General features: G+C 52.7%; 1 protein-coding gene across 4 annotated transcripts in view; it reads left to right on the top strand.

The window, feature by feature from the left end:
• CYRIA (CYFIP related Rac1 interactor A) overlaps window positions 1-13,427 on the top strand; it is a 142,022-nt gene that overhangs the window by 17,914 nt on the left and 110,681 nt on the right. For 3 of the 4 annotated variants that reach the window (XM_074988972.1, XM_074988971.1, XM_074988970.1), the window contains exon 2: window positions 10,456-10,517. The exons of the other annotated variant lie outside the window; for it this stretch is intronic. The gene's annotated coding sequence lies outside the window, so the exon portion shown is untranslated. The remainder of the gene's footprint in view (window positions 1-10,455; window positions 10,518-13,427) is intronic. 4 annotated transcript variants of the gene reach the window in all.

The following is a 13,427-nucleotide window of genomic DNA, read 5'->3' as shown; positions in this document are numbered from 1 at the left end:
GGGCAGGGCCATGCACACCCTGCTCACCCCTCATTTGTGCTCTCCCATGTGCTTTCCCTGCAGGTTGTGCGTGCCATCAATGCCATGCTCCTGCACAGGCTCGTGAGGCTGGGGGACCCAGATGCCACCATCGCAGCCTTTGCCACCCTGGGCTTCCCCAATTGCTTCGGGGCTCTGGATGGGACTCACATCCCCATCCGTGCCCCGCATCACAGTGGAGGATGCTACATCAATCGCAAGGGCTACCATTCTGTGGTCCTCCAGGCCTTGGTGGACAGCCGGGGCCGTTTCCAGGACATTTTATGTGGGCTGGCCTGGCAGCATCCACGACGTCCGGGTTTTCCGGAACTCGGGCCTATGCCGCCGGCTGGAGGCGGGGACCTACATCCCCCAGCGGGAGATCCCTGTGGGGGACACCACCATGCCCCTCTGCATCATCGCAGATGCGGCATACCCCCTCCGGCCCTGGGTCATGCACCAGTACACGGGCCATCTCTCCGCTAGCCAGGAGCGCTTCAACCAGTGCCTGAACCATGCGCGCTAGGTGGTGGAGCGCTCATTTGGCCGCCTGAAAGGACGCTGGAGATGTCTCCTGACCCACCTGGATGCGGGCCCCAACAACATCCCCCTGATTGTGGGTGCCTGCTGCGCCCTGCACAATTTGGTGGAGAGCAAGGGGGAGGCCTTTTTCCAGGGCTGGGCTGTGGAGGCCGGCAGGGCCGACGTGCAGCCACCCGCTGCCCCCAGTCGGCAGGTGGACCCCGAAGGGACCTGGGTCCGGGAGGCCCTGCGGGCCCACTTCGATGATGAGGCCGCGGGGTGAACTCTGCCAGGCCCCCCACTGCCCACCCCTTCCTCCACAACACTCCCTGCCCCAACCCCCACACCATGGAGCACCCAACCGCACCCCCCTCCCACTTTTCCTGGACAAATGAGAGCACGCACTTGTGGCTGAACTTAAACTGCTTTTTCTTTTAGAACTTTTTTTTTTTAACTATAAATAAAACAAGAACAAACTATATACAACGTGTGGAACAAAAGTAATGTGTGCAAATAAAATAATAATAATAAAAAGAGAACCAGGGATGATAAAGGGGAGAACTATTTACATGGGGGGGAACGGGGCAAACGGGGGCACAAATTAATGTCACAACTATATACAGGGGGGGGGGGGCACATCCCAGGCCCTTCGCCCCTAAAGTCTGGCACTGCGCGTGGGCGGCTGGGAGCCCCGCCGCAGCCGCAGCCCTGTCTGGGGCTGGCTGGGGCGGGGCGGACCGGACGATATGCCCGGCGAGTCTCAGCTGGCTCCAGGGGTCCCTTGGCGCTCCGGCCCTCGGTGGTGGGTGGTGGGGCAACGGCGGATGGGACGGCGACATGCGGGGCAGCTGGTGGTGCAGCGGGTGGAGCAGGCAGGGCGGGCGCTGCGGCGGCTGGTGCGGCATGGGGGGCCAGGTAGTCCACCAGGCGGTTGAAAGTCTCCATGTAGGCCCCCCATGCCTCTTGGCGCCAGGCCAGCGCCCGTTCCTGCAGGTACAGGTGGCGTTGCTCCACCCGCAGGTGCTGCTCCGCGACCTCCAGCTGCCGACGGTGGATGGCCAGCAGCTGGGGGGCCGTTGCCGTCGTCTGGTGGTGACGCGGGGTCCGCCGTCTAGCCCACCGTGGGGCTGGTAGGTCCTTGGCTGAGGGGCTTGCCTGGAGCGATGGCCCCAGGGGGGTCTCTGGGACCACTGATGCCTCGCCGGTGCTCTTTCGGTCCTTCCGATGGTGCAGCTGCGGGACACGGGAGGTGGGAAGAAGAATGGAGACAGGTGTTAGTGTGGGCCCCGAGCTGTGGCCTTTGTCCCCCCAGCCCTGTGCTGCAGGTTCCCCATCCCTGTCCCCGGGAGATGCTGCTGTGATGGATGGGGTTCAGGGGTCCCCCTGCACTGCACCCCGTCCCCTGGTGGGAGCGACTCTCACTTCAGTCCGCAGGGTCTGATAGGAGAGGTTTCTTAGGCCACAGATGCCCAGTTTCTCCCAGGAGTGACAGCACCAGCTGTCAGAAGAGACAGTCCTTCCAACCCGCCCTGGGGAGAAGACCCCAAGGGGTGCTCCTCTGGGGTGTAGCTTTCCCCCTCCTCAGGCTGGCTGCCTTCCAGCTCTCCCTTCCCCTAGCCTCTACCTGGGGCCCCCGCCCCCCCCCCATTCAAAGTCAGCTCGGCTCCTCCCTCCTCTTTGTTCAGGGCAGAGTTGTCACCTGCCAGTTGTAGCCCCAGGATCATCCTTTGCCCCTGGGAGCTATTTGGCTCTTGTTGCTCATATCTAGCCTGAGTCTCCCTTTTGCACTCCCCCCACTCCATGACATGCTGCTGCTGCTGCTGCTGCTGCTGCTGCGGGGGTGTCCCACCCCCTCCTCCCGGGGGCCCCTCGAGGTTCTGCTCCCCCCCTGCCCCGGGGATGGGGCATGGCACTGTCGTGCGGGGTGTGGGGGCAGGCAGGGGCTGATGCACTGGTGTGGGGGACATGGCCCTGCTGTCTTTGGGGCCATGGCCATGTGAGCATGTGGGGGGCCCTGGACACATATCTATTACCCCCCACCCCTCAAGCCCAGGGGTGTACACCAGAGGGGGGTACATACCTGTCGGTTCACTCCCACGGTCTGGAGATCCCCGGGGGGCGGAGGCCCGGCTGCTGCTCCGGGATGGCAGAAGGAGGATCTGCAGCACGGATTCTGCGGAGGAGGAGCCCCCCTCCTCCTCCTCCTCCTCCTCCTCCTCCTGCTGCAATGGCCCGGGGGTGGTCTCCGGGGTGGGGGGGGGCTGGGGTGCGGGGCTTACCTCTGGGGCGGACTCCAGCTGCAGGGCCTGCTGGGGCTCGTCGGCTGAAGTATCAAGGGTGGCTGGAGGGGAGGAGGTGTGCCGGGGGCCCAGGATGTCCCTGAGCTCCCTGTAAAAGGGGCAAGTGATGGGGGCGGCCCCGGATCGGCTGGCCGCATCCCGGGCCCGGGCGTAACCCTGCCGCAGCTCCTTCCCCTTACTCCTGACGTGATCAGGAGTGCGGGCAGGGTGACCCCGGGCGGCCAGGCCGTCGGCCAGCCGAGCAAACGCATCCGCGTTCCGCCTCTTGCTCCCTATTACCTGGAGCACCTCCTCCTCGCTCCAGAGCCCTAGCAGGTCCCGCAGCTCGGCCTCCGTCCAGGAGGGGCCCCGCTGCCGCTTGCCGGCCTGGCTGCCAGCCTGGCTGGGCTGGCTGCTTTGGCTCCCCTTGGGGGGGGGGTCCCCTGGGGGCGTTGAGGGGGCTGCTGGGCGGCCATGAAAGGTTCTGTGCCTCCTGTGGCTGCTGAGGGACGTGTAGGCTGGCCATGTGTCTGAGCTGCTGCCTGCATGTTCCCTCAGCTTCCTGCACAGGAAAAGAGGGGGAGGGGACTTTAAGGGGCCGCTCCACGCGGCCACCATTGAGCTGAGGGGCTGGAGAGAGCGTCTCTCAACCCCTCAGCTGATGGCCGCCATGGAGGACCCTGCAATTTCGATGTTGCGCGATGCGCAACGACTACACGGTCCCTACTTGACATTGAACGTCGAAGCAGGGCGCTATTCCTATCCCCTCATGGGGTTAGCGGCTTCGATGTCTCGCCGCCTAACGTCGAAGTTAGTGCCGCTACTTCGAAGTAGCGTGCACGTGTAGACACGGCTCTAGAGAAGTAGTTATTCTTCTTCGAGTGGTCCCTGTGGGTGCTCCACAGTAGGTGTCGGGCTTGCCCTGGCACCGCAGACCGGAAAATTTCCAGCGGTCTCCGTCGGGTCGTGCATGCGCCGATGCGTGCCAGTCCTTAGTGCGCTTTCATTCACGTGCGTAATCCGGTCCCTGCCAGTTCCTTCTCAACCACCAACGGCTGCAGACGGAATCTGCTCCGGCTCCAACGCCTGACAAAGATGAAAACTCTGTGTTTTCTTACTGTTAATAGTTTAGTTCAGTTATTACTGAAGTTTTTCTGTGTTAGATGTGTGTATAGTTTTTTAAAAAAAAAAAAAAAAAAGAGAGAGTGAGAGAGAGAGAGAGAGAGAGAGAAGAACAGAGGTGGCCGCCTCAGGCGGTCTGCTATCCTAAAGGCTGCGAACATTATCTGTTCCAGGACTGATTAGCTGTTAAGTGCTCTATTAACATTCAAAGACTTAAACGCCCGGGCAATGTCTTCGCCAGGGTTTAAGAAATGTGAGTCATGCCGTGAGGCCATGCCTGCCTCAGATGGGCATAGCAAGTGCATTTGTTGCCTCAGGGACACCCACGTTCCACAAAAGTGTCCTCACTGCTCTAAGCTTACAGCTAGAGCCGGAAAGGACAGGGAAATGAGGCTGAAGATGATTTTATTTGATAAGGCCCTCCAACCTGGTCCATCGGAGAAGCCCTATAAAGAGGGGCCGTCAGGGTTGCACAAGAGGAAGGCGGCTTCCCTAACCTCCTCTGGTGCAAAAGAAAAAGCAGCTCTCCCCAGCTCGATCCTTGCCGGTAACATCCGCGAGCAGAACGAGTGGAGCACAGGGCCCTGACCTGTTGGCTGTTCATGGCGGGAAGACTGCAGCGCACGCAGCTGCTCAGGGCCCTCCGACCATTAAGCAGTCGGCACCAAAGGCTCCGCAGGCGCTGGAATCGGTGGCACCGACTCCCACGGCACCGAGCATTGCAGCACCGATGGCACCGGAGCGAGGGTACCCGGCACAGGACCCAACGGTGCTGGAGGAAGCTACCCGCGTGGCACCGTGCGCAGTGGCACAGAGTGCGGCGCTGAGTATGGTGCCGAGGTCCCCGGAACCAGAGGGGGGGCACCTGCTCCTCAGGGACGGGCAAAAGCAAAGGCCAAAACCCGGCACCGCAGCCCATCTCCAGACGTCATCACGTTGCCATTATCGCCTAGCTCTCTTCTCCCCCCTCCCCCTCCCAAAAGATACACTGGGCAGCAACTCCAACAGCCTGCTTCAGACCTCCATCCCCGTTCCTTCAACCACCATCCCCCTGGCTCGGACATCCTTCACCAATCTCCAGTATGGATCCCTATGAATACTATCACAGAGCATCTCTGCCATCATCAACGTCATCACGGGGGTCACGCTCTTCTAGGCACCATCGTGGCCCAGATCTCCATCACTGGGCCCCTGCCCCTGTTGTTATGGCCGTCCTCACCATACTGAACACAGGCACAGGGGGTCCAGATCCAGGGGTAGATCACCACCCACACCTCGCCAACACCCCTTCATACAGTCTCACTCTGTGGGAGGAACACAGCTTTCCCAGCCGGAAATTGGTCCAAAGGCCCTGGACCTCCCTCCGGAACCCTCAAAAGAGCAAGCATATGAACACAGTCAGGAACCTGAGGAATTAGAGGAGGTATATCATACCGATGCCTCCTCATCCTTCCCAGATGAGGCAGTTGTCCCCAGGGATATCTCCCCGCCTCCCCGGATGACCTTAAGCAAGTCCAAGAGCTGTTCAAGAGGGTAGCACAAACACAGGACATTCAAATAGCAGAGGTGCAGGAAAAACATCATAAACTCCTGAAAAATTTGAGACCCCTGGCTTCATCCAAGATTGCCATCCCACTAGATGAAGCGATTATGGAATCAGCCACCAACAGATGGCAAACTCCGGCCTCCACCCCACCCACGAATAAGAGGGCGGATAAGAAATACTTTGTTCCAGCCAAGGGCATGGAATTCCTGTTTAGCCACCCTCAGCCAAATTCCCTGGTGGCCGAATCGTCACAGCATAGGTCCAAGATGCCCCAGTATAAGTCAGGAGGGTCAGATAAAGATGCGAGGAAATTAGACCTGTTTGGCAGGAAGGTCTGTTCCTCCTCTACCTTACTACTGAGAGTGGCAAATTATGCGGCACACCTGTCAAACCACAACTTCGACAATTATTCCAGACTTACATCCCTCATGGATTTCCTTCCAGAGGACAAGAAACCGGTGCTGAAAGCGATCGTCCAGGAGGGCTACGCGGCCTCACGAGCAGTAGTTCAGATTGCCCTGGATGTGGCGGACACGGCAGCACGTTCCACAGCTACAGCAGTGGTAATGCGTAGGGAATTGTGGCTCTAGACGTACGGTATTCCCAGAGGTCTGCAAACAAAAATCGTAGATCGTCCATTTGATAGACAAAAGTTATTCACAGATTCAACCGACTCGGTCCTACACTCCAGCAAGGACTCGAGAGCCACACTTAGGACCCTGGGTATATATACCCCCCCATACAGGAGTAAAAGGTTTTACCCCCCAGCAAAGGCGCTACGCTTATCAACCACAGCGTACACAATATCAATGGGGCTATGACCAGGGGTGCCACTACCAGCAGCAACAGTATAGGGCCCCCAGACAACGCCCCCAGCAGGCTCGCGCACCCTCGGGGCAAGCCCTGAGACAGCAAGTTTGACGGGTATGTCGAGGGCTGCAACATTAAGACCATCTCTCAATGCCAATCTCAGCACGTTCCACCATCGGCTCAAACCGTTCTACTCCCAATGGCAAAACATCGCGACAGACAAATGGATTCTGGAAATTATAGCCACGGGATACACGATCCCCTTTCAATCACTACCACCACCGAAACCTCCCACCCAGTCCTTCTTCAAGGACCCCTCTCACGAGACAAGGTTAAAACAAGAGATAGACCATCTCATGTTTATAGGGGCGGTGGAGAGAGTACCGGAAAAATTCCAAGGGAAAGGCTTCTACTCACGATACTTCCTAACAGAAAAGAAGACAGGATGCTGGAGGCCAATCCTGGATTTATGGGCCCTCAACCGGCATTTGCGCAAACAGTGTTTCAGGATGACTACAATTGCCTCCATAATCATGGTACTGGACGATGGAGACTGGTTTGCAGCCTTTGACTTACAGGATGCATATTTTCATACAGCAATTCACCCGGTGCACAGACGTTTTCTCTGATTCACAGTAGGCAGGGAGCATTTTCAATACAGAGTTCTTTTGTTCGGTCTCTCTTTGGCGCCCAGAGTTTTTACCAAAACACTGGCGGTAGTAATAGCTTAACTACACAGGCAGGCTGTGTTTATTTGTCCATACCTGGAGGACTGCCTACTGAAAGGGGTTTTGAAGGCAGAGGTCCTACGCATGGTACATATCACTACAAACACATTTGCCTCATTGGGCCTAGTTATCAACCTCTCGAAATCTAGCCCACGCAAAATATAGAGTTCATAGGTGCACGCATAGACTCTATTACGTCAAAAGTATACCTGCCCAATGCCTGTTTCTGCACCATCAAATCCCTGGTACAAGTAATGATGTACAGCCCCAAAGTGCCAATCCTAACATGTCTACAACTGTTGGGGCACATGGCGACCACCACGTTTGTGGTACAGAATGCCAGGCTGCATATGCGAGGCCTGCAGCATTGGTTGGCGAGCATTTACAAACCAAGAGTCCATACCATCCACAGGGCAGTATCGCCCACAATGGAGGTACAAAGATCACTGGCATGGTGGGCAGATCCCAAGAACTTACTGGTAGGGGTGCCCTTCCACCAACCACAAATTATGATTTTTCTTATGACAGATGCATCCCACATAGGATGGGGAGCACACATCGGCAACAAAGTAACTCAGGGACTAAGGCCCCCCGCGGAAAAGACGTTGCACATAAACCTACTAGAGCTCAGAGCAGTGTTCAATGCGTGCAGACGTTTTCGACAATACCTGCATGGCAAAGTAGTCGAGATAAATACCGACAACACCTCCACCATGTTTTATATCAACCAACAAGGAGGGGCCAGATCTTGCGCGCTATGCACGGAGGCAGTTCGGTTGTGGAACTGGTGCATTGTCAACAATATAATGCTAAAAGCCTCATACTTACTGGGTGTCCACAATGTGAAGGCGGACCAACTCAGCAGACACTTTGCACTCACACACGAGTGGCAGATCTGTTCCAATCTGCTCCGACAAGTATTTCACAAATGGGGGTTTCCCCAAATCGATTTGTTTGCCACTCACAACAACAAGCAATGCCCTCAGTACTGCTCCAGAGCAGACATAGGGCGGGGATCCTTGGGGGACACCTTCATGGTGCCATGGAAGGGCCCTCTACTCTATGCGTTCCCTCCTATAACACTCATCCACAAGGTTCTAGAGAAAGCCAAAAGGGAGAGAGCACACATGATGCTTGTAGTCCCAACCTGGGACCGACAGCTATGGTTTCCTCTGCTTCTGCACATGTCATGCCGCCCGCCACTCCCCCTACCAGTAGTGCCGGGCCTTCTCACACAGGCTGAGGGGTCCATAGTGCACCCACATCCTCAAGGACTCCGCCTACAGGTGTGGCTAATCCATGGCTCAGCGCCTTAGAGAGCACATGTTCGGAGGGAATGAAACAAGTCTTAGAGTTCAGTCGAAGGAATTCCACCAGAAGGACTTACGCGCAGAAGTGGAAACGATTTATCTCCTGGTGCTCTTCCAAGCAGTTAGCTCCTTTGGACGTCCCTATAACTGTAATTCTAGAATACCTGCTGGAGCTAAAACGAGACGGGCTCTCCCTAGCCTCGCTAAAGGTCCATCTCGCAGCTATATCAGCATTTCAACACAAAGAGGAAGGGCCAACCATATTAGCCCATCCTATTGTCACATGGTTCCTAAAGGGGCTGGCAAACCTGTACCCACCTCAGAAACCGCTACCACCGTCATGGAGCTTGGACTTGGTCCTCCACATGCTGTCGGAACCACCCTTTGAACCATTGGCCACGGCACCCCTCCGGTTACTTACCATGAAAACAACCTTCCTTCTCGTGATTACATCAGCCCGCAGGGTGAGCGAACTTGCAGCAATAATGGCAACACCACCCTGCACAGTATTCTCAAAGGAAGCGGTGATCTTACGATTACTCTCAGCCTTCATTCCAAAGGTTTCCTCAGAGTTCCACATTAACGAACCAATAGTATTACCCTCATTTTATCCTAAGCCTCACAACTCCAGCAAGGAGGCGCGGCTGCACCAACTAGATGTGAGGAGGGCGTTGGCCTTTTACATAGACAGAACTAAGCCCTTCTGGAAAACGGACAGACTCCTGGTGTCTCTCGCACCCAGGTCAAAAGGGGAAGGCATATCCTCACAAAGAATTTCAAATCACATCGTATCCTGCATAAGACTGTGTTATGAGCTTCGTAAGACCCTTCTGCTAGTTCCGTCCAGGGCTCACTCCACCAGAGCGATGGCGACATCGACGACCTTCTTCAAAGGAATCGCGTTAAAAGACATCTGCAGAGCGGTGACTTGGTCATCTTACGACACCTTTGCCAAGCATTATGACACGCACTGGGTGTTCGATGAGGATACACGCCTATCGGCAGCAGTCCTTTCAAGGGCAAACTGTACATAAATCGGGTACCCACCTCCTTATTTGGGGTCACTGCTGGGTAGTCACCTACTGTGGAGCACCCACGGGGACCACTCGAAGAAGAAAGAGAAGTTACTTACCTGCATGGTAACGATGGTTCTTCGAGATGTGTCCCCGTGGGTGCTCCACTACCCACCTGTTCCTCCCCACTTCGGAGCTCTGTGTTCGTGTTTTTCAGAAGCATCCAGGGCGGTTGGTCAAGGAACTGGCGGGGACCGGATCACGCACGTGACTGAAAGCATGCGAAGGACTGGCGCGCATCGACGCATGCATGACCCGATGGAGACTGCTGGGAATTTTCCAATCTGCGGTGCTGGGGCGAGCCTGACACCTACTGTGGAGCACCCACAGGGACACATCTCAAAGAACCATCATTACTACACAGGTGAGTAACTTCTCTTTCCTCTTTATTCGGCACTGGTGAGGCCACATCTGGAATATTGTGTCCAGTTTTGGGCCCCCCACTACAAAAAGGATGTGGATTTGCTGGAGCAGGTTCAGCGAAGGGCAACAAAAATGATTAAGGGTCTGGAGCACAAAACCAGTGAGGATAGGCTGAGGGGTTTGGGCTTGTTTAGTTTACAGAAGAGAAGACTTCGAGGTCATTTAATAGCAGCCTTCAACTTCCTGAAGGGGAGCTCTAAAAAGGAGGGTGAGAAACTGTTCTCAGTGGTGTCAGATGGCAGACCAAGGAGTAATGGTCAGAAGTTGAAGAGGGAAAGGTGTAGGTTAGATATTAGGAAAAACTTCTTCACCAGGCGGGTGGTGGAGCATTGGAATGCGTTGCCTAGAGAGGTGGTGGATTCTCCATCCCTTGAGGTTTTTAAGTCCCGGCTGGACAAGGTCCTGGCTGGGATGACTTAGTAGGGGTTGATCCTTGTTGAAACAGGGGGCTGGACTAGATGACCTCCTGAGGTCCCTTCCAGCCCTATGATTCTGTGATTCCTCACATCTGCACTCTTTAATTTGATGTTTCTGTATAATAAGATAATATTATGGCAGTGTGAACTTTGTCATTGTCTCTGTTTTATATGCTACATTTCAAATTAATTTTTATTTCCTTTCTAGATACATAGGATTCTCCTGGAGCAGGCCTTACATTCTGGAAATCTACTTTAATCACTATTATGGTATGTCTTCACATCCCACAGGGGCAAGCTTCCTCCCCTCCCCCATGCTGACAGACTCAGGATAACACAGGTCTTGCAAATACGTCAAAAATAGCTGTGTAGATATGGCTTTGAAGTTGAAGGTTTAGTTCTTGAAACCATCCTCATCCTCAATTTCAAACAAGTTGCTTATTTTCTGTTAAATATTTTTGAGCATCTTTTTATTCCTCTGTTTTTTATTGCCTGTGATGTATCCTATTCCAATGTGAGTCACACAGCAGTTGTTTGGTTTAATTCTTCATGTTTTTAATTTTTTTAACTGAAATCAGTGTAAGATTTTTCTAGCAATAGCTTTATTAATTCTTGAATGGAATGAAAATTTAATACGTGCCACTCTGAGAAATAAAGGCAGCTTAGCTTTCTGCTCCCCCTCTACCCTGTTTCTCCCCCACCCCAGCAGTTTGATGCAAATCTCTACCTCCTCCAGAGCAAACATATTTTCAGCATTTTAATGGAATGAGACAGTTTTGAAATAGATTACTGTTAAGACTATAAGGGTGATGACTGTGATGTCTGTAATTAAAGACTAGTCTTTTGTTGATCATCTTTCAAGCAAGAATTTGAAAGGTTCAGTTGTATATGTGTGTGTGCTATAAGTAAGAAGTGTTCTTTGAAGTAAGCAAATGATTTATTGTCCCTCCCATGGCCAAATCGTGACTTTCTTCATTTTCCATCGCAAACAATCGAGTATCAAAATATTGTGTCAGCCTTCTTTGCTAAACTAAAATTTTAATTTTTTCTTTATGACAACCAGATATTTGTGCAATATTTTTATTTGCTTAGTTTTCAATTTGTTGTCTCCTTTCTATGTCCTCATACAAAGAGCTTGAAAAAGGCCCCCACCGGTCTAATAACCGGAAGACTAAATAACTTCACTGCTAAATAAGACTTGTGAGAATTCAACATTCCCTTCTTTTTTAAATTATTGGAAAGGAAATAGTTCTGGGTTACTACCAGGTTTTGTCCCTGGGATTTGCTTATGGTGGTGGGGTGGGTGTCCTCCATTTGCGCATGCTTTGACTTTTAAGTTCCTGATAAAGCTGAAACCCTGAGCCATCCTCTGGCTGTTCGAGGGGAAAATGGCATTCTTCTTGTTTTCTTCATCCCTGTAGTATCTTGGCTAATGAGAGCAAATACTTCTTCATGGAAATGCTGTAAGAGAGATCTAATACTATATCTGTTCCACAGCTCAACTTTTTCTGTTGCTCTCACTAGTTACCAGAGTAGAATTGTTCAGTGTTTTGTCAGTTGCACTTCTGTCTTCATGGTTCTCAGTAGCCATGGTAGTTGCAGTAGCAGGGACATAGCCTGACAAAGCTCTGAGCTTTTTTCAGGATCTTGGGGCGAGTGGGGGAGTGCATAGCAATAGTTTACGTCCAAGTTTGGAGATAAATGACTGTTTACCTGAGTTTAAGTTTCTGTGATGATGAATTATCTTGCAACAGAGTTCATTACCAAGAAGACTTGCTCTGATATCTTTTAGGAGTTAGGTCATATTCCTTTGCTTTTCATTAACAATAAAAGGATGTACTTTCAAACTTATTTATTTTGCGGTAACCATTGTTTTTATGATCTTTCAAACTGAATTGCAGTCTCTGCCTAAATACATATTCTCTGTTTTATACCATGGGGTTTTCATCTAGTGTGCAGACTTACAGGCAGAACCATACCATTTCTTCCAGTGGTACAGGAATTGGGGCCCATTCTCTTCTGAAGCCCCCCTCATGCGTCACCCCCAAATATACCACTCCTACAAAAGGATTTTCCTCGATCTACAGCAGCTTTTTTCAGCAGAAACTCTAAAAGGGCAGTTCAACCACTGAAGGAAAAACTACCAAGCAGAAAGAGCCAAACCAGTTCTGCTTTGAATGGTGGAGGATGTGTTGATTTTTATCAATACAGACAGTCCCTGACTTAGTAATGGGTTACATTCTGAACACCTGGTCGTAACTTGATTTGGTCGTAAGTCAGAAATACCCTTATACTGTAATACTTCGAGGTATGTGAGGGTTGCATTCCACGCAGCCCTCATGTACCTTGAATTTCACGTAAGTCGGGGCGGGCTTGGGCTGGAGCCCTGGGAGGGGGCAGGGGGGTTAAGCTGGAGCCCCACATGCCAGGGAGTGGGAGCTGGGGCCATGGGGAATTGGCGTGGGGGGAAGATTAGAGCCTCATGCGCCTGCAGTGGCTGACAGCTGGAGCCCAGCACATCCTGGTGGGGGGGAGGGTTGGGGGGGTGGGTCAGCTGGGGATGGGGTTGGGTTGAACCGGGCAGAGAGAGGGTTGAATGAGGGTGAACTGGGGCAGTGGTGGGTTGAGAACTAGCAGGCAAGATAGAACCCCTGTGCATGCCTGTGGCAGTTGACAGCCGGAGCCCCAAGCACAGGGGGTAGGCAAATTTGTGACTATCCACATTTGCTGTTGTGGCTGCAGATATCCATTGACCGCTTTTATGGATGTGGATGCAGATAAAATAAATTGTATCTGTGAAGGGCTGTAAAAACATAGCCATCTTTCAGAGTTCCACTACTTGGGCAGCCCCGCCAGCTTTCCTACGACTCACTTCTAACCAAACAGGAACCATTTTTAAAAAGTTAAACTTTCCCTTCAGATTTTGAAAACAAAATTCATCTTCAGGCAGCGACACAGCATGAAAAAAAAATCAGTTTAAACCTGCGATTAGACTGGAAACGGTTACTTTAGATCCTACAATGATTACAGCTATAGAAGTTCAGCTCTGGGATTTCAAGATCCTAATTTTCTCCTATTAACTTTTTTTGCCTGTAAACTTGCATAGCAGAGGGAAGTGGTGGGTGGCTGTTAACCTGGCTGGATGGAAGAGGCCTCTGTTTTCTACTTCCATATTAGAAA

Source organism: Carettochelys insculpta, chromosome 3, assembly GCF_033958435.1.
Source record: "Carettochelys insculpta isolate YL-2023 chromosome 3, ASM3395843v1, whole genome shotgun sequence".
Classification (NCBI taxonomy): domain Eukaryota; kingdom Metazoa; phylum Chordata; order Testudines; family Carettochelyidae; genus Carettochelys; species Carettochelys insculpta.
This window is presented reverse-complemented; position numbering and strand designations above follow the sequence as displayed.